Source organism: Protopterus annectens, chromosome 10.part0 (genome assembly GCF_019279795.1).
Source record: "Protopterus annectens isolate FY-2018-M chromosome 10.part0, PAN1.0, whole genome shotgun sequence".
In the NCBI taxonomy this organism is placed as follows: domain Eukaryota; kingdom Metazoa; phylum Chordata; order Ceratodontiformes; family Protopteridae; genus Protopterus; species Protopterus annectens.
Window position 1 is genome coordinate 701,853,330 of NC_056744.1, and position 24,991 is coordinate 701,878,320.

The 24,991-nt window shown below is 44.2% G+C and overlaps 1 protein-coding gene across 1 annotated transcript in view; it reads left to right on the forward strand.

The window, feature by feature from the left end:
- LOC122814192 (protein Hook homolog 1-like) overlaps positions 1-24,991 on the forward strand; it is a 343,345-nt gene that overhangs the window by 193,466 nt on the left and 124,888 nt on the right. The window lies entirely within an intron of this gene.

Here is a 24,991-nt window from a genome sequence, read left to right on the forward strand (position 1 = left end):
ACAAAATTGCTGCAGATTCTAAAGACTACCACAAGGCATTCTGTAGTTATGTCAAGAATCTACATGGCAATACTGAGGTCTGGTCTGAGTTACAGCACAATGGCAATGCATATACAGAACTAACTGATTTTGTCAACATATTGGCTGACCAGTTCAGTGCGAACTTTACCTCCTTTTCACCCCCTAAATGGCCTATCACAAAAGCTAAGGAATGCCAAGTCCCTATTATCACAGCTGCACTGGTAAAAAACACAATCCACGAATACAGCTTCCATGAGACCTGATAATATCCCTGGCTGTATTCTACATGAATTACAAAGTGAACTGGCACCACACCTGAGTACCCTGTTCAGTCACAGCCTAATTTCAGGCTTTCTTCCTACTGAATGGCGCGCTGCTACGGTCATCCCACTCCACAAAGGGGGAAGCAACTACAGACCCTGGGACCTACCGCCCCATTAGCCTGATGAGTCTGATATGTAAGGCTATGGAGCACATCATCATGGACCTTATAAATAAGGACATAGGTAATCTCCAAACTCTGGACCCCCTGCAGTACGGGTTTGTGAAAGGTAGATTTTGCCTGCTCAACTTGATAGACTTTTTTGAGTCTGTCACCAGAGCTATGGATGAGGGCAAGCTAGATCTTGCCAAGGCCTTCCACACCATCCCTCACTCAGGAATCATATATAGGCTCACTAAACTAGGCATAAACCCCTATGTAATGAGATGGGTTGCCAACTGGCTCACTGATAGAACCCACACTGTGAAAGTAGCAGACTCCAAATCTGACTACCGAGCAGTTGCAAGTGGTGTCCCACAGGGATTGGTCCTAGGTTCTCTCCTGTTTGGTATGTACTTCTCTGAAATTCATGCCAACACAAATGGACTCTGGCTGACCAAGTTCACAGATAATTGCAAACTGGGAGCCATCATGGATTCTTCAACTGATGTAGACATTCTACAAAAAGACCTCACTGACACCAATGACTGGTTCCAGAACAATGTCCTTTAGCTCAATGACAAAAAGTGTATTGTCATTCCCTTTGGGAAAAATTTGGGGACCATGAACTAACATATAGGTGATAGTCCACTAAACACTGAAGGTTTGATAAGGCCTGATTGACTGCAACTTCCCCTTTGATAACCACATTGCCACTGCAGTTAGAAAGTCTTTCTATGTGGCACATCTCATTACAAAAGGTTCCTCATCCAGGAAGAAAGAGGTCATAATCCATCTCTACTCGTCCCTCATTAGACCTATTATAGAATACAACACTAAGAGGATCTTAGGCCTTAGAAACATGCCCTATACAGACAGACTAAAAATACTCCAGCAATACTCTGTTTCTTATTGCCTACTTAGAGGCGATCTCTCTTGACCTACAAAGCCATGTCTGACCCAGAGCTGCTAGATATGCTAAACCTAAAGAAATCCCAATCCCTCCATGTCGCACACTCCAGGGACTTTAACCTCATTACCACAATAAACAGAACATGCTGGTGGGATAGGTTCTTAACCAAGAGATTTCCCATACTCTGGAACAAACTTCCCATTCACGTCAAGCAGAGTACTTCACTGGCCGTCTTTAAGAGAAATATTGACGAGTGGGTGGGCAATAGGAAGTTCACCCTGGGATCACTTCAGTGGCCTTCCTTGACAGGGGCACTGGGAACTAACTTTGGATGGCACGATGCTAGGAAATCTTCTTGGGCTAGGCTTATATAGGCTCCAAGGCCATTAGCCTAGTACACACCTATGAACTGATCTTACACTTTTATGCAAGAACGTTGATTGCTTTATTGAAAACGGTAACAAAATGTGATCAACTGAAAAATAAAAAGAAGCCTTGAGTGTCTTTCGGCTAAAGTAATTTGAACACGTATAAAAACAAAGTCAGAGTGTCTCTTTGTTTTCTTGCAGTCCTGGTACAGTACAAACCACCATCTTTGCAGCAGATGGAATTTTGTTCTCAGGTAGCACAATATTAGAAAAGCCCCCCTCCCCCCACCATGTGAATATGGATCTGATGTTATCCATTTCACTATTCCTCACTCTTGGGGTCATAGAATCCGGCATCGGATCTGAGCTGGCAACTTTGCAGACAGATTTTAAGCTTAAGCTCTTCCCACTCACATAATTCCTTGCTGCCCTCTAATCCCTCAGATCTCGTTTGCCATGCTCAGCTTCAGATGCATATTCTCTGCTTGAGTCTCCAGTGGGGATAAGTAGCATTATTTTTCAATTCTCCTATTCCTTTCTTCTGTCTAGTGTTAGTGTTTGCTGCTTGGTAGTTTTTAGTCCCTCCCATTTTGCTTGCTGTTGCTGTGCATTTTGGCGCCCTTTTTGTTCTGGCTCCTCTTTTCTCGTAATTTTCTTGTTTTACAATTTTATACTATATATTTTATAGTGTGACTGGATGTTTTTCTGGTTTTGACCATAGCTATTCCTCCTGGTTTCCGAGTTTAGCATACCCTTTAGGCTTTGGTGTATTTTCTTGTACCCTGCATGCCTGAGAAGCTTGTTGGGTTCAAAAGTTGCTCCTCATGTGGTGTTGGAAGATGCCTATGTCTGATTCACATGAGGAGTGCCTTTATTGTTGGAGTGCCGACCACCTGGAGGTTGAGTACGACATTTGTGCCACATTCAACCCCAGGACTCTGGTTGAACACCAAAACCAACTTCTCTTGAAAGATTTAGCCCAGGGAGGTCTGTTCGCCCAGTCTCCAGCCAAGTGTGGACCCTCCAATCCTAAGCGGAAGTTCTCCTCTCTTCCCGGGTCATCTTTGTCTTAAGAAGTCCAGACTGTTGGATCCCAAATCCTCGGATCCAACTCCAGCCTTGGCCCAGTCTGTTCCGAAGTCCTCTGATCTTAGTTCCTGCGACTCTCCCTCCAGATCCAGGGCTTCAGCTCCAAGGCCCTCGGACCCAAGGTCAAGGGAATCTATTCCCAGATCCAAGGCCTCAAGATCGAAGCTTTCAGATCCAACCAGATCTGGACCAGCCACGGATCTGGCTTCCTCAGATCGGAGTCCTGTGGGATCCAAGGGTTCGGATCCTCATTTGCCTTTGGATCTGAGGCAGTCTGATCCCACAGTTATTATTGAGGACTCACCATTAGGTTCTGGCTTGGGGCAGTCCCCTTCTGCTTCCGAACACAGGAGTCGATCCTCAGACAGGCAAGGGAGGTCCATGGGCTCCAGGCATCCATCTCTAGCTAGGTCCTCCGCTTCATCTAGGTTCACCAGGAGCTTGCTCCTGACCAGTATGGACAGGATGATGAGGTCCTTTCTCAAGGCTCAGATTGAGTTGGGGTTTCTTGCGTCCCTGGCCCATCTGGCCAGGGGTCCATCTCCTACTCCTTTGCTGGCTTCTCCTAGTCTGATTCATCTGGTTTTAGACCTTCAGACCCTGGGTCGCATAGGAGAGGAGACGGGGTTCCCTAGAGGGCTCTGTCTCTACCCCGTCAGAGTCCCTGACTGCCTTTGCTTGGCCTCCCCCTGGGTAGCTGGAGTCCTGGGCCTGACCTATTGCCCTGGAGTACTTGGGTGGGGGCTCTGGACCTCTCCTTTTGGACCGGTCCCTTCCCCTTGGTGCTTTGACCCTTGACAGCTCAGGGCCGGTACTGTCTGGGGGCCAGGAGGCACTGGGTTGTGGTTGGTCTGACCCCTTCTCAGGTGGCCTTGTCTGCCAGGAGTGTGGATGGGACATCATCCAGCCCTTCGGCCTTCCAGTTGTGAGGACTTTCTCCTCCACGAGAGTTTCCTCACCGGCTTCCTAGGGACCATTCCAGCCTCCCAGAGTGGTTTCTTCAGCCCTTTCAAACTAGCCTTCAGGTGGGAGCCAACCAAATTGGGGTCCCCCTCTCTTCCGAATCCTTCCCCGAGCCCCTCTGGAGGAAGTGCCTTAGAAGAGATTGTGCCAAGAGGATGCATTTCGACTCCCGTATGGAGTCTCTCATGTAGGATATAGATCTCGATGAAGAGGACAGGTCCCTCCAAGTCTCTGCCCAAAGATGTCTCCTCCCGCAGTGAGCAGGAAGGCAAGGCCTTGTCAGCAGTGGGAATCAAAATTTCTCCCTCTCAGTGCTCCTTATCCAAGACGCAGCAAGGGGCCAGGAAAATGTGATTTCACAAGTTACAGTCTGCTTTTCACAATGCTCAAGATGAGCCCTCTTCTAGAGGTTGGGGGAGAAGGTTTAACAGCAGACACCACCTGAGAGGCAGAGAGGGTCCACAAAATCAGGGCTGCAGGGAACCCTTCTCTGAGAATCCCCCCCCCAGCACTCCTGAGCTGCCAGTCTGGGGTCATTTGTCTCTGTACCCTTTGACCTTGGCAAACATTACAAAAGGTCGCTGGGTGCTAAACTTTATTTCCAGGGAATATTATATTCCCCTTTCACAGTCTCCTTTTCCAGTCAGGAGATACCTCCCCGATGCTCCATCCCATCAGAGGGAGTTAGCTCAGAAAGAAATTATCAAACTTCTTCAAAAGAGAGCCATCCAAGAGGTCTCCCCAGGACAACGAGAATCTGGAACTTACTCTCACTTCTTTTTAGTGCCAAAGAAGACTGGGGACGTGCGTCCAGTTTTGGATCTCATTATGCTAAATCTCTCAGTCAAGAAGTCCAAATTCCAGAAGGTCACTGTTCTGTCCATCATGCCCCTTTTGTACAGGGATGATTGGATGTGCTATATAAAAATAGACAGGCATTCCAGGAGACATGTCTGCTTTCACGTAGGAGCCAATCCTTTATCAGTTCAGGACCCTGCCCTTCAGTCTTACCACAGCCCCTCAAGTGTTCACCAAATGCATAGCAGTGGTCGCAGCTCACCTGAGACTACAGGGATTCCAGGTGATTCCTTACCTAGATGACTGGCTCTTCACAGCTCCCACCAAGCATTAGCTAGCCCTCAACCACTTAGTATGTGCATCGTCTCTTTATCATTTAGGTATTACAGTGAATCCCCCCAAGTTTAATCCAATTCCGTTCCAAAATTTGGAGTTCATCGAGATTCAGCTGGACACTGTGTCACAGATTGCAGCGCTCCCTCCACCTTGTACATCTCATCAGATCTCATGTCCAATGCCTTCTAGATCTGACTCGTCCCCAGGTCCACCTTATTCTCAGGGCCTTAGGGTCCATGGCGGCAGCAGTCTGTCTGGTGCTGTTGGCCAGGTTCTACATGAGGGTTCTCCAGTGGACTCTAGTGGTCTTCCCTGTCTCACCCAATGACAACCCCAATCCATCTCACTTCTGTGTGCTGGTGTCCTCTCCTTTGGTGGGTTCAGTCTCCTGACCTCCAAGCAGGCAGATCATTTTCTCTTCCTCCCCCAGTACCATCATGACCTCGGATGTTTCCCTGTTAGGGTGGTGTGGGGGGGGCATTACCAGGGAAAGACAGTCCAACCACAAATGCAGCCTGTTTATCGCCCTGATTCCACCTGTCGGGAAGTCCCCAAGGATGCTCTGGTTTGTGATTGGCCTCCGGGTCTCCTTTATTCCTATCCTCCTATACCTCTCATTCCAAGAGTTCTGCAGAAAGCTTGACACCTCATGGCCACCTTGATCCTCATTGCCCCCCTTTGGCCTCAGCAGATATGGTTTCCCCTCTTACAGTCTCATTTGAAGTACCCCCTTGGGTACTAATTCCACTTCGGATCTGATTTCCCAGCCCTTCCAGCTTCTGACCCCCCAACCTTCAGACTCGTCTTACGGTGTGGTTTGTCCACTTCTGTAATCTTGAATCAGTCCAGGCTAGCTTTTACCATGAAGAACATTATTCTGGCCTTTCGGAAGTCATCCACCAGGAAGGTATGCTAGTAAGTGGAAATCTGAACCCCTTTTCTGCTTCCATCCCAGACATCTTTGCTGTTCTTGTCTTTGCTTTTTCAAGAAGGCACTAGCTTCTCTACTATCAAAGTGTGGTTGGCGGCCATCTCCAACTTTCATGTTTGGAAGGCACCTACCTTTTCCTATCACCTTTGTAAGGCATTTTTGAAGGATGTTGTTCTGCTCCAGCCTCCTGTCAAGGATCCTTCCCGTCCTTGAGAGAGTTACAGTTCTACTTGAATAGAACAATAGGTTTCTGCAGATCTGACCAGCTGCTTGTGGCATTCCCTCTTGACAGGGTCAGCCGGTCTCCAAAATGACTATTTCACACTGGATTTCAATGTGCATTTCCTTTGCCTACTTTTCTAAAGGCTTGTCTGTACCAGGTCCAATCAGAGTTCATTCCACTAGATCAATGACTATGTTGACTGCTTATCTGACCCGTCATTCCATATATGAAATTTGTGTGGCAGCCACCTGTTCTACTCCTCACACTTTTGTAAGTCATTACAAGCTTGACATTGCCTCCAGGAACAGGGCTTCCTTTGGCTCCACAATTCTTCAGCATGTCCTTTCATGAAGCCGCCCAAGATTTAGGGTAGATGGGGACTCTGACCCAAGAGTGAGGAATAGTGACATGGATAACATCAGGTAAATTGTTATGTAGTTACCATAACTTGGTATCTGTTATCTTGTGCCTCTGTTCATCACTATCCCTCCCTCCTTCCCCCGTCCTGTGGGATCTAGACGTGGTGGAGATGTCCTGGCTGGTGTTAAGGTCTTCCTTAGCTGCTTTCTGACTTTAGAGCAAACTTGATCTGAGGGTTTAGAAGGCAGCAAGGGTCATGAGAGTGGGAGGAGCTCAAGCCTAGAAGTTGTCTGCAAAGTTGCCGGCTCGGATCCGATGTCTGATCCTATGACCCAAGAATGATGAATAGTGACTTAGGATAACACAAATGCCAAGTTATGGTAAGTACATAACTCTCTTTACAGCTTTTCCACGTTCGGTCTACTCACAATCCCAAAGCTAAAGCAGCTTCCTTACTGGCAGTTTCTCTTTACATTAGAAATTGCCTGAAAATATTTTTCATAACATGCAGACATTTCCCTTTTGTCTGCCAAACTGTGAGAAAAGCCCTGTTTCCTGCTCATCCAGGTAGCACACAGCAGTTAGCATTTCCCTTTTCTTCAAAGCAAATCCCACAAACTCTCTCAACCTGTTTTAACTTCCACATGCATTAGACATCGGATCCGAGCCGGCAACTTTGCAGACAGCTTCTAGGCTCGAACTGCTCCCACTCTCATGACCCCTTGCTGCCTTCTAAACCCTCAGATCATGTTTGCTCTAAAGTCGGAAACGACTGCAAACTGGGGGCCATAATTGACTCTCCAGCTGATACAGACATCCTCCAGACGGGTCTCACTGATACGGATACCTGGTGTCAAAATCATGGCCTCAAGCTAAATGCCAAAAAGTGCATAGACATCCCCTTTGGAAAAAACAAAGTACCCGTGAACTACCACATACGTGGTTGTCCCCTAAATACAAAAAGTGTAATAAGGGATCTGGGGACCCAAGTAGATAGTAATCTCTCTTTTGATAATCATATTGCCAAGGTGGTTAGAAAATCCTTCTATGTGGCCCACCTAATTACAAAAGGGTTCGCATCTAGAACAAAAGAGGTTATTGTGCCCCTCTACTCATCACTCATCAGACCCATCATAGAGTAGAACGCCCCATTTGGGATGTGCCTTACATGACACCTGCAACAGCTGGAAAGACCACAGAAGTACCTCACCAAGAGGATTACTTGCCTCAAACAGTTGCCCTATTCAGTCCGACTGAAGAAACACCTGCTGTACTCTGTTGCATACTGCTTACTCAGAGGTGATCTCTGCCTGACATACAAGGCCATGTCCAACCCAGAATTGATGGACATGTCCCACCTAAAAAAAAAAAAATCAAATGCCCAAGTGCCACAAACTCTAGGGATCTAATCCTCACCATATTGACAAATAGGATGTGCTGGAGGGATAGATTCCTGTCCCAGAGACTACCCATGCTTTGAAACAGGATTCCAATCTACATTAGGCAGAGCCCCTCACTAACACTCTTCAAGAGAAACCTTGACGAGTGGGTGGGAAACAGAATATTTACCCCTGGGATCACTGCAGTGGCTCTGCTGGCCAGAGGCACAGGGAACTAAAGCCTCTGCTGAACCGAGGCACAGGGAACTAATCTAAGGGGGCGGTGAAAGTCAACACATTCTGGCCAGGCTTATAGATGCCCTCGGGCGGATAGCCTAGTACTTGCCTATGAACATAAAGAGGTTGTGCAGCATCCTGCACTTCTGAAGCTTACAGACTGTCTTCCTTTCCATAATTCTTTTTCTGAATTAATTGTAACATTTATTCTGTATTTAGTCCAGGTCTGTGCATGTCACTCTCTTGAGTAGCAGAATTCTCTTTCAGAGCTCCTTTTGGTGAGGTTAACTCTCTCTCATAGCTAAACCCTTTCATATTCTCATTACATTGCCTCCCCCTTCTGCTCATAGGAAGAGCTGAGCCTTTAATAATGGATCAGTCAAGTCTGTCAGGTAGGATGGCTATAAACAGTAACTGACTTGCCAGTTTCAAATGTATTTACTGATTAGTCATGCAAATGGAGCATCAGTCTCCCATAGTCTCTGTAATTTCAGTAATCTGGACTAATTTAATCCAGTTGGGTAGCTAGAGTGATTCAAACTGTTTTAGCTTACTGTTTTGTCTACGGGCGTAATTTGTTCATTTTTTCAACCATTACAAGGCATGTGGTTACCCTTTGAGATGACTATACTAAAATGTCGCTCAGACTTTCATTAACTTTTGTACAACATTGCTTTTGCCACATATTACCTTTATGATTATTCAGGGTAACTCTGCAGTGGATTCCTGCATAAACTGAAATACCTTGCTTGCATTACTTTGTATAGTCTACAGCAATAGCAAGCATAGAACTTCCATAGTAACAATGTTATAGTCTTTAAACTGCATGGAACAAAACAGCTTGAGACATGGGAGTGTCCAGGCTGAGACCATTTACAGCACTGTAATCTGTTCACTCTGTAAGGAGTGTTATTCTGTTACATTGATTTTATTATTGTTGTAATGCAGCTATTCTCCAGTTAGCCAGGATAAAGACATACAACTTCTCCTTGGAGTATTCTCCTGGTTCTTTCCTATTAGATCAAATAGTGGCACCACTGTCATCACATGCTCTTCTGTCACGTGCAGTTTTTCTTTGGAGTAGCTGGAGCAGCAACATTTTTTCTTTTTTGTTCTGAATTTTAGTAATGTTTTCATGCAGTAGTACTGGTTGAAAACTATGTTTTATTTATTGCATTTTTCTCTGTAGTAAGTTATTTTACATAGTTGACATCAGGTTGGCACAAGCTAGATTTAGAGTACCGTTTTAAAATGTTAATTTGGTCTTTCAGAAAAATCTCATCTTACTGTTCACATTTTCAGGGTATCAATGTTCAGAATGCTCACTTTTCAATCCATCTTTCCTTTCATTTCCCCCTCTGTCATCCTTGGTTAGTTTTAACCTGAAAGATGATTCTCACCATGTTCCCTTTCACAGAAAATGTGGGTGATTTTTAATATTTTCTGTTTGTTCACATTTTTAGTTCTGTTCTTTACTCTTTCATCTATGCACAGCCCCAAGAGAAATCCCAAAATGTCAAGCACCAATGATTGTCTTTTGCAGTCTGCAAGGCCTTCACATATTTCCTTACTTGGAAGACTGTCTTGCAGACACTACTCAAAACAGTAAAAAATCTCTGTTTGTAAATGATCTCTTGAAATGTCTAGGTTTTCACCTCATTTTGGAGAAATAGTCTCTCATTCCTTCAAACAAACTAACATTTCTTGGATACCTCCTAGGCACTTCTCAAATGGTGGCTTACTTCCCTTAGGGAAAAACAAAACATTTATCAGGAATGGTTTCTCATTTTTTAACAGCCTCAACTACAACAAGGGAATACCTCAGGTTTTTGGGATACAGGGCCTCCGCTATTCTTATGATCCCACTAGCCAGGTTACATAAAAGAAAAAATCATTGGTTTCACAAATATGTATTGACCCAACACTGGCACTTGCTGTTTTTTTTTTTTTTTCAAATTCCCATGCTGAACTTTGTCAAGAAAGAACTTCACAATCGGATCAGCTGTGTCTGAATCCATTGTCCTGTGTGACCATAGATGCTTCAGGGTTTGCATTGGAAGGTGGGCTGTATCCAAGGGAATCCATCCAGGTCTTTAAGACCATTATTTCAAGAGAAAATACAAACATCAGAAAAATGTTGACATTGATAAATGCCTTTAAAGAATGTGAACCATTTGTGGACTTCTGGAGCACTTTTGATAATTCTGAATGCCACAGTATGTAAGTAAATGGAGGGGGCAGGGGCATTTCAAACACACACACTTATCAGATCCAGGACAGATTTCTATGAATGGAAGTTCCACACAGGGTTCTTCTAAGATATTGTCTATCTCAGGTGAAGTCCTTGGATGACACTGTTTGCCTCCCATTCATCATATATAGTTGAAAAAATTCTACTCCAGGACTCCTTCCAGAATGGCCTGGAAGATGGATCCATTTTCTTTCCACAGGTGGGAATGTTCCTAATATGTCTCCCCCTTTCCTCCCAGTACTCAAGAATTCTTTTAAAGGTCCAAAATAATTTTCCAGAAACGGTCTTTGTAACTCCTTTTTTTGGGTCAGACAGCATTGGTCCTTTCTTCTGTTGAAAATGGCCAAGAGCAATTACCACAGATTTTCGCAGAAGTTGGACTTGTCAGGATGAGAGTTCTCTGATTACCCCAACCTTTCAGACCCTGCATGTATCTTAGCATGGAAAGCAGCATTACTTGCTGCTCAGACTTTGGCTAGGAGTATTTGAATTGCATGCTGTTATGGTTATAAAGTCTTGTCTCGCCTTTCACAAAAACAGGGTATCCTTAAGAATCATCTCTTCTTTAACCAAGCGTAGTATCAGAATTTACTTTAATCTGTTCATCTCATTGTTTTCTTTCCTGAACCAAAACTAGGAGATGGTAATTCCTTATTCCCTGGATGTCCACAGGTAACACAGACACTACATGACAGGACAAATGAATTTAGAATTTTCAATCAACTTTTCATTTCCTGAGAAAGTAAGAAAAGGGACAATCATTAGCAAAGCAGGCCATTTCCAAATTAGTATCCCATGCAAACAAATTGTTCTCACTTTGTAAAGTCCTTTCTTTATAAGGCAAAGTTAAATTTGCCAGAACTTTAGGTAACTGTAGAGCCTTTTAGAAAGGGGTGGACTCTTAAGTATTCTAGATGTGGTCATCTGTACACACATTCATTTATCAGTATAAGATTATCGCTTTTTCCAGATCTTGAGCACGCAAGGACTGTTCTTCAGGGACTGCTGGGATATGACCCTTCTTCCTCCTTCCTGGCTGTATAAGCTTTAGTAATTGTCCCATATAGCTTAGGTTACTACAACAGTGATCTAATGATGAACATAGTAAAGTTGTGTAAACGTACTTAATGTAACAGTAGATGCTAGGACTGCAACATTAATCTTTTCAAACACCCTCTCTTCTGCTTCCATTTTTTGTACTCTTGTTTGTTCCTTGTCCTTTCCTAATTTGTCTGCCAGAGTGGGGTCCCCCTTATCCCTGCCTTTCCCTTTTTCTTAGCATGTAATTATGTTTGGAGTCCAGCCTCCAGTTTCTTCCAGGTAAGACTGTTTTGAAACTTGGTGCCCATACATCTGCTTTCATACTGGCATACCCTTGTGCCTGCTTAGATATACAGTACACATGTTAAGCGACTGAAAGCTTTGAATGCAGTCTCGTGCCCAGTCCTTGAAAGGATATGTTCCATATATCTTCAACTAGATCACTGTTGCAGTATAACATCTGCTGTTAAGATAAGTACGTTTATGCAACTGTATTTTCTCCCTTTTGCCGAGTCTGAGAAGAGCAGAACAAGATCACTTGTCTCAGTGATTGTCCCGCTTGGTCCAGAAAAAGGTGTCAGTCTGAATTAGGACTCCACCCTTTCAGGCAAATATTTTTTGAGGATACGTTATGCATCTTGAAGGAGACTAGGAAACTCAGTGCAAGGAGATCATACTTTGCTATGAGGAAAAGGTTCTCCCTTTGGTGCCACAACAGAGACCAGGGCTATTATCCTGCCTGAGTATCAGTGTTCTTGCCTTACCAGTTAGACCTCTGCAAAAGGTCTATTCTGTGCCCTGCTAAAGTTATAGGCCTCAGTCATTTCAGCATGTTTGCCATTGGATCTGCCTCTCTTCCCATTTGTCACCCAAAAAGAAACTCATTACACCATGAGACCTAAACTTGTCGAAACTCCTTTATCCTCTTTTGAGCCCACTGCTGTCATTGCCTTCATGTTTTGATCCTGGAAGACTTCATTGCTGGTCATATTAGCCAGCGCTAGAGAGATCTGAACTACTCATCCTCCTGTACAGGAAGCCTTTTCTGGCCTTCCAGAAATATGCAGTCACAATTTGGATAACCCTTCCTTCATGCTTAAAGTGGTTGCAGCTATCCTTGAACCAGGCTGTTTATTTCCCTGTATTTTTTCTATAGTCACAGAATAAAGGTGAAAGAATTGTGCGTTCACTGGATATCCGGCAACTTAAGATTTTATTTGGACAGAACAAGGCACATCAAGAGATAACTAGCTATTCATTTCCCCTGCCAAAATAAAAGGATGGAACACTGTCTAGCAAGCAAACCATATTTTGAAGTGGATATCCTATTGCATATGCTTAAGACAGATGTTCTTCGTGTTTCACTGTTGCAGTCATTACATTTGGGTAATCCGCTGGCATGTTGCCCTCAGTCGGCCTGAAGTCTTGGGTCCTGCGTCGGTTGCTGTCTTCTCTTCCACGACGTCAGGTCATCAGGGGTATAAAACATGCAGCCGACGCCATTTTCTTTAGTCTTTCTTGCTGCGCGTTGCCTGAAGCAGAAGCATTTCGCAAGTGTCGGTCGGCCGACTACTGAAATATTCGAGTTTGAGTTTCAGAACCGAAGTCTTCACTAAAGCTAAGTACCCCGTAGGGAAAACTTTTTTTTTTTGCTTTTTACCGATGTCAGAAAAAGTTAATAATTGTATTACTTGTGGGAAGCAAATACCTCATAAGGATTTCCATTTATTGCTGTATTCCCTGCCTAGGCCCTGATCACAATGTGCCTGGCTGTCAGTTTTGTGCTAGATTTAACCAACCCACTATTAAGCTTCGGTATATTTTTGCATCTAAGTGTTTTGGAAACAGATTTAACTACCCAGAAATGTCGTCTGATAGCAATCCGACTACCGGAGTACATAAAAAACGCCAAGAAAAGGACAGAGAAAGGCAGTCGAGATCCAAAACCGACAAAGAAGCTTCTCCTAAGCCAGTCGCCAGTACTTAGTGAGGTGCTTTCGCAGCCCCTGATACCCGCTACCTTCGAGTTGCAGGCCTCTACCGATAGCCATGTGGAGTCCGGCATGCCGCAAGATACTCAAGGTATTGGACCGATGGATGTATCTCCCTCGGGTGGGTCCAGAGCCGCTGAGCAGGCACCGGCTTCTGAGGGTGTATTCAGACCTCAACATTCTTATATCAAACCGACGAAAGCTGCAAAACCAAAGACAAAGACACCTAATACTAAAAAAACGATGCCTGAGCCGCATGCACAGGCCTCTATGCCTAAAAAACAGATGATCAAAATGAAGACCTTATTATCTTGATCAGGTGGTACCCATCCCCCTCCAGATAAGAGGCCTAGGCAAGACACTGACTATGAATCATCAGATCAGGTTTCTATTTTTTCTGATTCCTCTTCTGATCGGGAATTATCTTTACCTCCCTATGAGGATTCTGATGCTGAGGAGTCTATTCCATCTGCATCTCCTCCTGAGGATTATTCATTTGGAGAAACCTTGCATACTTTGAGGGAGCATTTTCACTGGGAGAGTCAAGATTTCTCAGAATCAAAAAAGAGGCTCAGGGATTTCCTTCTCTCTCAGCACAAGCCTTTAGCCATTCCCCCTGTTTTCGACATTGTGGATGATGTGTTTTCAGAGTCAAGCCTGACCCCTGACTCCTTTCTGGCTCCCAATAAGCCTGACAAATATTACAGGGTCCCTGACTCTCTTAAATTATTTAGAAACCCTGCTGCTGATCCTGAAACTATTTCACAGGGTCCAAAGGGGAGCTAAGGCCTCAACAGCAAAAAACCCTACCCCCTCTGACAGAGATTCAAGGGCACTGGACAGATGGGGAAAAAAGGTTTATACATCTGCACCCTTGGCAATCAGGGCCTTAAATTGTCAATTTCATATGATTAAGTACCAAAAACATGTTATGGGATTGCTGAAACAGAAAATGATGTTGATTTCAGAATGTGCAGAAAATAAGGAATTGCAGGAATTATTACATGCAGCTGAACAGGTTGGAAAGCATACTTTGAAATGTTTTTGATTCTTTAGAGGCCTCCTGCAGGGCCGCAGTTACTGGATCTGTGATTAGGAGGCATGCCTGGTTAAAGGAACAAAATTTGCCTGATCATGTTAAAGCTAAATTGCTAGATGCACCTTTACAACATGATTCTCTGTTTGGTATTAAGGCAGACAAGGTTTTAAAGAAAATGGAAGACAAAGCTAAGTCTATGCAAACTGTTCTTACAAGTGCAGCCACCTAGATTCAGTAGACACTGGCCTACAAAAAGTTGGTCCTTTCCTGTGTCAGACAGAGCTCAAAGGGGCAAATCCAGATGCCCTAAGGGTTCCAGGTACCAGGCTCAAGACTCATACAGGTCAAAGCAATGGGGCGCATCCACCTCCAAATCTGGAGGAGATAAAGCGCAAACCTACAGGAAGCAATCCCAATGACTTTCCTCTGCCTACACTAAGCACTTATCAGCACCCATAGGGGGAAAATTAGCACTTTTTGCTCAAAATTGGCAGTTAATAACCCAGGACAAGTGGGTACTAAACATCGTATCACAGGGATACAGATTCAATTTCCACACTCTGCCAATGACAAGTGGTTGGCCAGATCTCCCAAAAAAACAATGGGCAGAGGCACAGAAACAGGTTACATCCCTCATGGATATGGGGGACATTCAGACAGTACCAGAACAGGAAAAAGTGCAAGGTTTTTACTCAAGACTGTTCTTGGTACCCAGAAAGGACAAGGCTTGGCGGCCAATACTGGATTTATCGATTTCAAACACATACCTGGACATTCCAAAATTCAAAATGCTCACCTTGCAACAGCTTCTGCCCTTGCTGGGCAAGAATGTTTGGCTGGTGACTTTAGACCTAAAAGAGGCATACGTGCATGTCCCAATAAGACAGTCATGCAAAAGATACCTCAAGATTCAAGGCTGGCTTAATGCATTACCAATTCTCTGCACTGCCCTTTGGCTTATCTACTGTACCCAGGGTCTTTACAAAGTGCCTGGCACCAATAATTGCATTTTGCAGACAAAGAAGTATTCAAGTGTATTTTTACTTGGACGACTGTCTCATTCAAGCAGAGAACAGGGACACTCTTCTACGACACCTGGCGTTTGTGAAAAGGCTTCTAACATGCCTAGGGTACACATTAAACAAAAATAAATCACAACTGGTACCCTCTCAAAATATAAAATTCCTGGGTGCAAGCTTGAATACAACTGCCCACATGGCTTACCTCATGCCAGACAAACAAAGGCAACTGACTACTTACTTCAAACTGATGGCAACAAAAACCCAATCTTCTGCAAGACAAATTCTGCAGACTCTGGGCTTCATGGCACCCTGCATCCTACTAATTCCATATGCAAGAATGCATATGAGGAAACTTCAATGGTACTTAAAACGTTTATGGAGTCAACATTCACACAGTCTGGTAACAATGATTCCTCTCATCCCCTGCCTGCAACAGGAGTTTCTATGGTGGGCAAAGGCCTGTCACCAAAACATAGGACGGCCCTTCACTCTACCCCCTGCCAGCCAAACCTTAACAACAGATGCATCAGATTATGCCTGGGGGGCCCACATGGCAGGAAGACGCATTCAGGGCATATAGGCACAGAATCAAATGCATCTACATATCAATCAGAAAGAGATGCTAGCTGTTCAAAAGGCCCTAACAGCCTTCAAGGACTTACTTCATCCAGGACAACTGATAAAGACGGACAACACCACAGTCATGTGGTATATAAACAAGCAAGGGGGCACACACTCATACCCCCTTTGCAGATTAGCCATGGCACTGTGGGACACAGCTTTGACCTACCAAATAAATCTTCAAGCTCAATTCCTGCCAGGAAACCAAAACACTCTGGCAGACGATTTAAGCAGAAACCTTATGGATCCTCACGAGTGGAAACTAAATCCACAAGTCTTCAGCATGATAGCAGAGAAATTGGGGAGCCCAGACATGGACCTATTTGCCTCTCCTCAAAATTATCAACTGAAAAGATTCTGCACAAGGACTTAACACAGACAAGCATGGAAAGTGGACGCTCTATGCTTCAGTTGTAAAATCCTATCGGTTTACGCCTTTACTTCTCTGTCTCTTTTACCCAAGGTCCTCCTAAAAGTCAGACAAGAGAAGCCAAAGATGATATTAATTGCCCCGGACTGGCCCCGCCAATACTAGTACCCAATCCTAAGGGACTTGTCTCAATACCCAACTTAGACCTTGCCTCAAAAACCACAACTACTGCCCCAGCAAAACAATCAGATCCTGCACAATCAACTGCAGACTCTGAACCTGGCAGCATGGCTAATCCTGTAATCATACAGACGACACCTCTCAGTAAAGCTGTGATGGATGTCATTTTGGAAGCCAGAAGGCCTAGTACTAGAAACTCTTATGCTGACAAATGGAAGAGATTCTGTGCTTGGAATCAAGCACAAGGAACTGATGCAGCAGAACCACATATTCCTCAGATATTACAGTACTTAACTGAAATGCTGGACAAAGGCCTATCTTTCTCATCAATCAAAATCCATGCCTCTGCCATTTCGGCTCATTTTAATACAGAGCCACCAATCTTTTTTCATTCTTTACTAAAGCAGTATCTTAGGGGAGCCAAAAATTTAAGGCCTCCTAGAAGATCACCATTACCTGCATGGGACCGCAATTATGTGTTGGAAAAGCTCACCCTGCCTCCATTTGAACCAGCTGCTACCGCTGTTATAAAGTTCTTATCATGGAAGATAGCTCTGCTACTAGCAGTTATTTCAACAGAAGCGTTTCAGAGCTACAGGCCCTCATGACTGTAGAACCTTTTATCATATTTTACCCAAACAGGGTGTCTCTGAGGACAAATCCTACTTTTATGCCTAAGGTCATTTCCAGTGTGGCTCTTAACCAAACAATTCATTTGCCAACTTTCTATCCAAATCCGCAGAACAAAGGGGAGAGAATTCTGCATTCCTTAGACGTACACAGACAGCTAAGATTCTACTTGAGCAGGACTAAAGCTCTAAGAAAAACCGAGCAATTACTAGTGTTATATGCTGCAGGATCAGAAGGAAAGGCTATTTCAAAGCAGACAATTTTCAAAGTGGATAAGCCACTGCATCCGATGTTCTTCATCTCACATTGCTGCAGTCCTTACACTTGGGTAGTCCGCTGTCCTCGGTCGGCCCGAATATCAAAGTATAAGGCTGACGTCGGTCAAGGCGCATTTGACTGACATCAGGACGTCAGGGTACAAATGCGCATGCCCGACGTCATATCCTCAGTCTTTTTTGCCGCATGGTCCGATGCAGAAGCAGCATTGCAAGTGCCGGTTGGCGTTCTGAAATTTTTCGATTCCGGAGTTTCAGACCGAGTCAAAGTTGGCTAAGTACCCGTTAGAATATTTTAGTTTTTTCTTGCCTCAGTGGTTTACCGGATGTCAGAAAAAGTGAACAATTGTATTTCTTGTGGGAAACAGATACCGCATAGGGACTATCATACTTTGTGTATTCCTTGTTTAGGGCCTGAGCACGACGTTGTTGGGTGTCGCTCTTGTGCTAGATTCAATAAGCGCACTATAAAGAGGAGATTAGACTGTGCCAGGTTGGTCTTGGCGGTGCAATTATAAAATGCCGTTGGATGCTCCGGCGCCCGCTTCTTGAAGCGCAAGGACAAAGCAGTTAAGCCTAGGCTAGAAGAACCGTCCGTACCGGATGCTGGTTCTTTAGAGGTGTCGGTGGAGCCGGTGGTTCCACCGGAGGTTTCTTTGGGATCCCAGGGAGAGACTTTGTTATTGCAGGATGTGGCCTCTCAGGAGGCAGGTCAGGGTGATGGGGCTTCTCAGGTTACTATACTCCCTCCCTGCCTAGGGTGGTTAGGCCCTCCTTCTGTTTCCAAGGCTTCTCCCAGAGGCAGGCCAGGTTTAGCTTCAGTTGGTGTCACCCCTAGTTCTTCTGGAACTGTGCCCAAGAAGCATATGCTTAAATGGCAGAAGATTTGATTAGGGGTTCTTTGCCTCCTCCTGATAAGAGACCTAGGGTGGAGCCTGAGCTAGGGAGTTTTGAGCAAGCTTCGATGTTTCTGAGTCTTGGCTGAAGACTTGCTGGAGTATTCTCCTTATTCTGATTCTGATGTGGATGATTCTACTCCTCCTGCTTCTCCTCCTGAGGATTTTTCTTTTTCAGAAACTCTTCATTCCATGAGGGAGCATTTTAAGTGGGAAGGTCAGGACTTCTCTGATTCCAGGAAAAGGCTTAGGGAATTTTTATTTTTACCCCAGCATAGGCCTTTGGCTATACCTCCTGTTTTGGATGTAGTGGAAGATGTTTTTATAGAGGTTTCTCTTAATCCTGATTCTTTGCCTCCTGCTCCTGTTAAACCGGATAGGTATTACAGGGTGCCTGAAGCTCATAAGTATCTTTTAAGAGTCCCAGGGCAGACCAGAAACTGTTAGCCAGGGCCTAAAGGTGTTAAGGCTTCTGTTGTCAAGAATCCGGTTCCTGCAGATAGAGGCCAGGGCCTTGGATAGATGGGGAAAGAAAGTTTATACTTCCTCCACTCTTGCTATGAGGGCTTTGAATTGCCAGTTTCACATGTTGAAATACCAAAACTATCTCCTTTCACAATTGAAGTCTAAGGTTGATGCTCTGGCGGAAGGTATTGATTGTAAAGAGTTGCAAGATTTAGTACATGTTTCTGAACAGGTGGGTAAGCATTCTTTGCAATGTGGTTTTGATGGTGTACAGGCCTCGTCCAGGGTGGCTGCCACTGGGTCAGTTCTTCGCAGGCACGCCTGGCTGAGGGATCAAAATTTATCTGACCATGTTAAAACAAGGATTTTAGATGCTCCTTTACAATCTGATGTGTTGTTTGGTTCTCCTGTTGAGGCAGTTTTAAAGAAAATGGAAGACAAGGCTAAGTCTATGCAGACTGTTAAAGATTTTTGCAGGTTCAGCCTCCAAAGCTTAGTAGAAATTGGCCTACTAAGGGGTGGACGTATCCTTCTTATGATTCCCAGTCTGGGGTAGATCTAGACGTGGTAGGGGCAGAGCTCAGGGCTCTTTCAGGCCTAGAACAGGGAGTTCTCCTGCACAGTCTTGGTGAGGGCAGGGGTCAGTCCTTTCGTAAACCGACCCAATGACCTACCTTTTCAGCTGCCAGAGCCTTCTCGTCTGGCAGCACCTTTGGGAGGAAGGTTGGCGCTTTTCAAAGAAATTGGAGTTTAATTACCCAAGACAGATGGGTATTGGATATCCTACACCACGGTTACAGGTTTTATTTCCATACCTTGCCTCCTTTCAAAGGCATGGCAGGCGTTCCTCCTCAACAAAGAATAGAGGCACACAAGCAAATTTCTCTGTTACTCCAAATAGGGGCCATACAGCGGTCCCTATGCCAGAAGTGGGCCTAGGATTTTATTCTCGCCTGTTCCTAGTACCAAAGAAGGGAACACGTGGAGACCAATTTTGGATTTATCTATCCTCAACACTTATTTGGACATTCCCAAGTTCAAAATGTTGACGTTACAACAGCTTTTACCTCTGCTGGGCAAAGATCATTGGATGGTAACTTTGGATCTCAAGGAGGCTTACCTTCATGTTCCTATCAGACTAAGTTGCAGGAAGTATCTGCGTTTTCGAGCTGGGACTTCTCACTATCAGTTCTCTGCATTGCCCTTTGGCTTATCTACTGCCCAGAGTGTTCACGAAAGTTCTGGCTCAGTGATAGCTTTCTTCAGGCTAAAAGGAATACAGATCTATCCTTATTTAGTCGATTGCCTGATTCTGGCTCAAGGAAGGGACGAGCTTCTTCATCATTTGGAATATGTGATAGCAGTGCTAAGATGCCTGGGGTATTCTGTGAGCGAAATAAAGTCCAGTCTAGTACCCTCTCAGGACATGTGCTTTCTGGGTGTAAGACTGAATACAGCATCCCAGATGGCCTTTTTAACCCCGGACAAACAAAAGAATCTTTCCCTTTACTTCCATCAACTATCTCATCAGTCCGGGCTGACTGCAAGGACAGTCCTTCAAGCCTTAGGGTTCATGGCATCTTGTATTCTGGTGCTTCCCAATGCCAAACTGCATATGAGGAAGCTGCAATGGTATCTCAAAATGTATGGACACAGCACTGCCAGGATTTGGACACTGTCATTCAAATAATACCTTGCATTCAAAAGGAATTTTTGTGGTGGGCTCAGGAATGTCACCTAAACAAGGGACTCTCTGTGACCCGGCCAGGCGAGTCAGATTTTAACGACAGATGCCTCAGACAAAGCTTGGGAGCTCATCTAAATGGAAAGTGGATACAAGACAAGTGGCCTGCCAGACTACAACATCTACATATCAACTTGAAGGAGATGTTAGCAGTCCAGTTTGCATTAATAGCTTTCAAAGATTTACTTCTTCCAGGGCAGGTGTTGATTCTAACAGACAACACAACTGTCATGTGGTACATCAACAAGCAAGGGGAACACATTCTTATCCTCTATGCAGGCAAGCAATGATTTTATGGGAGACTGCTCTCAGTTTACAGCTCAATCTTCAGGCAAGGTTTCTGCCGGGAGCACAGAACTCCTTAGCAGATGTGTTGAGCAGGCAATTATGGATCCCCACGGTGGATATTGGATCCCCATGTATTTCAGAAATTGACAGTGTCATGGGGAACTCCAGACATAGATCTGTTCGCTTCTCCACTAAACCATCAGCTGCCAAAGTTTTGCACAAAAAGGTTTCATCCCACAGCTTGGAAAGTGGATGCTCTTTCTTTCAACTGGAGCAATCTTCATGTATATGCCTTTCCACCTCTGCCTCTCCTCCCAAAGGTACTTCTAAAAGGTCAGACAGGACAAGCCAAGGATGATTTTAATAGCTCCAGATTGGCCTCGACAGCACTGGTACCCATTACTGAGAAGTTTGGTACGGAAGCCTCCATGGCCTTTGCCTTCGATTCCACACCTGTTGTCCCAGGAGGACAGTCATCTGCTCAATGTCAAACTTCACTCTCTTCACCTAACAGCTTGGCATATTCTGTTTTGAACCATAGACGGTCTCAACTTCCACAACAAGTTTTGAATGTGATTTGGGAAGCTAGAAGGCCTAGTACAAGGAAAGTGTACGCAGATAAATGGAAGAGATTTTTATTTTGGAGTGCAGCAAAGGATTTTGATGTTTCTGAGCCTAATTTGTGTGGCTCTTCAATATCTTACTGAGTTACTGGACAAAGGTTTGTCCTTCTCTTCTATTAAGGTTCATGCTGCAGCAATTTCAGCTCACTATGACTGTGACCCACCATTGTTTTCTCATCCTTTGTTCAAGCAATTTCTTAGAGGGGTAAAGAATATAAGACCCCCACGTAGAGCTCCTACTCCTGCTTGGGATCTCAATTTTGTGTTGGAGAAACTCACTCTACAACCTTTTGAGCCTGCAGCTACTACTGAGTTGAAATATTTATCATGGAAGACTGCCTTTTTGTTGGCCATTACCTCTGCTAGAAGGGTTTCTGAATTGCAGGCCCTTATGGCGGTTGAGCCTTTCTTAATTTTCCATAAGGATAGGGTATCTTTACGTACTAATCCTTCCTTTATGCCTAAAGTGGTTTCTAGTGTGGCTTTAAACCAAACTATTCATTTGCCTACTTTTTATGCAAATCCCCAAAATAAAGGGGAAAAGATTTTGCACACTTTAGATGTACACAGGCAGTTACGATATTATTTGTATAGAACTAAAGGGTTCAGGCAGTCTCAGCAGTTATTTGTTTCTTTTGCTTTGAGTTCTCAGGGCAAGCCTGTGTCAAAACAAACTATTTCTAAGTGGATTGGGTTTTGCATTGCTTTCTGTTATTCCCATCATGGCAAGGAGATTCCAGCTGGGATTGGGCCTCATTCCACTAGGGCTACTGCCACTTGACAGCTTTTGAGGGGTGGCAACCAAGGATATTTTGGAGGCAGCTACTTGGAGTTCAGTGCATACTTTCTCTAGGCATTATCACCTACCACTTTACTCTAAATCCAGGGCTGGTTTTGCCACTGCTGTTTTGCAGGGCATTTTGGCAGCTCCTGCTTCCTTATAGTTTGGCCATCCTCCTTACCTCTGCTTTGGGATTCTACCCAAGTGTAAGGACTGCAGCAATGTGAGATGAAGAACATAGTACAGTTTTGTACCTACCATAAATGTAGATGTTCAAGATCCACATTGCTGATCCACTTACCCTCCTTCCCCTCTGTAGTTAGAGGTGGTTGTGTGGGTTGGGTTGAAAATATTGTGTATATTGTATATTTTGTACATATAATTAGTGCAAGGGTGGTTGGTTGTTTTTTTGCTGTCTTTTGGTTTTGACCTTTATTTTTAGGGTCTTCTGACATCTGGGGCAAGAAAAGACTGAGGATATGACGTCGGGCATGCGCATTTGTACCCTGACGTCCTGATGTCAGTCAAATGCGCCTTGACCGACGTCAGCCTTATACTTTGATATTCGGGCCGACCGAGGACAGCGGACTACCCAAGTGTAAGGACTGCAGCAATGTGGATCTTCGAACATCTACATTTATGGTAGGTACAAAACTGTACTTTTCTGCTACTTACACCATGGCAAACCTCTGCCCAAGGGCATTAGGTCTCACTCCACCAGGGCTGCAGCTACTTCAGCAGCCTTTCTCAGAGGAGTACCAACCAAGGACATTATAGAGGCTGCTACTTGGAGTTCTGTTCACACCTTTACAAAGCATTACCATTTGCCTCTCTACTCTAAGTCCAGGGCAGGCTTTGCCACTGCAGTGTTGCAGGGCCTTATAGCCTCACCTAATGCTGTTTAGCTCAGCCTCCCAACCATAGCTTTGTGATTCTACACAACTGTAATGACTGCAACAGTGAAACACGAAGAACTTAGTACAGTTGTGTACCCTTAACCATAAATGTAGATGTTCGAGTGTATTCACTGTTGCAGTCCAGGTTACCCTCCCACCATCCCCCTGTCATTCTACAGTATATCTTTCCTTCTCTATCTTCTGCAACCTATGCGGTGTATTTGCTTGTAGAAGAAGGTAAAGTTTATACTGATGCATGTATGTGTATATATATATATATATATATATATATATATATATATATATATATATATATATATATATATATATATATATATATGTATATATATATATATATATATATGTATATATATTTAGAATATTGCTACCTTTTTGGGAGCACCTGACATTGGGGGCAAGAAAAACTAAAGAAAATGGCGTCGGCTGCATGTTTTATACCCCTGACAACCTGACGTCATGGAAGAGAAGACAGCAACCGACGCAGGACACAAGACTTTGTAATTCAGGCCGACTGAGGGCAACCTGCCAGCGGATTGCCCAAATGTAATGACTGCAACAGTGAATACACTTGAACATCTACATTTATGGTAAGTGTACACAACTTTACTTTCCAGGGCATGTGAGAGACTTTTCCTCAAGGGCCACCACAATTACCTTGGCCTTTCTGAGAGGTGTTCACAAACGATGTGTTTTGGTGGCAGCTACATGGTCTTCTGTATGCACCTTCTTTAAATAATTCAGCCTAGATGGTGCTTCCATGGCAGTTTGAACCATGATCCTCTTCAGGGCATATCATTGCCGGCCTCCTACAGGGGTCAGCCACTTTCTGGTCAATATTCTCTGACATACTTCCCAGGAATCTGTACATATGATGAACATGGTATATTTTTGTTAACAGCTTGCCATACATGTAAATGTTTAAATATATTCACTGCTGCAGTACAATTTCTGTTTCTTCATCCCTTCTTTTACCTGGATACTACTGGATAGGTGTGGTATCCATGTCTGATATTTCTACATTCCATCTTATGACTCATCTTCCCTCCAGTAGTCCATCAAGGCAGTTTTAGGGGGTCCTTTAATCAGCTTTCCTCCCCTGGGAAGAAGGATCTCAGGGTGGGCTGTGTTGTTGCACTTTTATGCTTAACTGCTCAAAGAAATATCAGATGAGCCAGCCAATGCCCCTTTATACCACCAGCACCCTAATAACTCTTTGAGAGAGCGTCTGCAAAACCAAGACGATGAAGAAGAGAAATTGGGTGGTCATCAGACTTCTGCAGGCGGGGGTCCTGCAAGTCAGCACTGCAACACTGAATATACTCTTTAACATCTACAATTAACTACTTTCTGGAGCTATTTCTCTGTACTCCTAAATCTTGCCACAGTTTCTCCAGTTCTACTATTCTGTGTACTTGGAGTAATTATAGTGCATTTCCACTTTACCCAAGTCATACCTTTTCTAGTCTGCTCAAGTTTCTTTTCTAGCCCCATCATTTTATCAGCTACAGCTTCTGCTACTTTCTTTATTTTCTCATTCTTTTTCTTTAAAGAAACGAGACTTAACTGACATACTTGGACTTAAGTGATATTTGTATCTGTTTTCCTTCTTTGACTTGTCACTTTCTGTGCCCAGAGAAGCTAAATCCTGTTGGTATTCAGTTAATTTCAAAACTGTCTTTAGCTTCTTGTGTGGTTATTAGGCCTAACTGTATCTTTTTCAGTTGTGCAGTCACATTTTGCTGGAGGACTTGTTGTATTGCATCCATACTTTCCTGTAAATCCTAATGTAAAGCTGTAGCACTTTGGCAATTTTTTTAC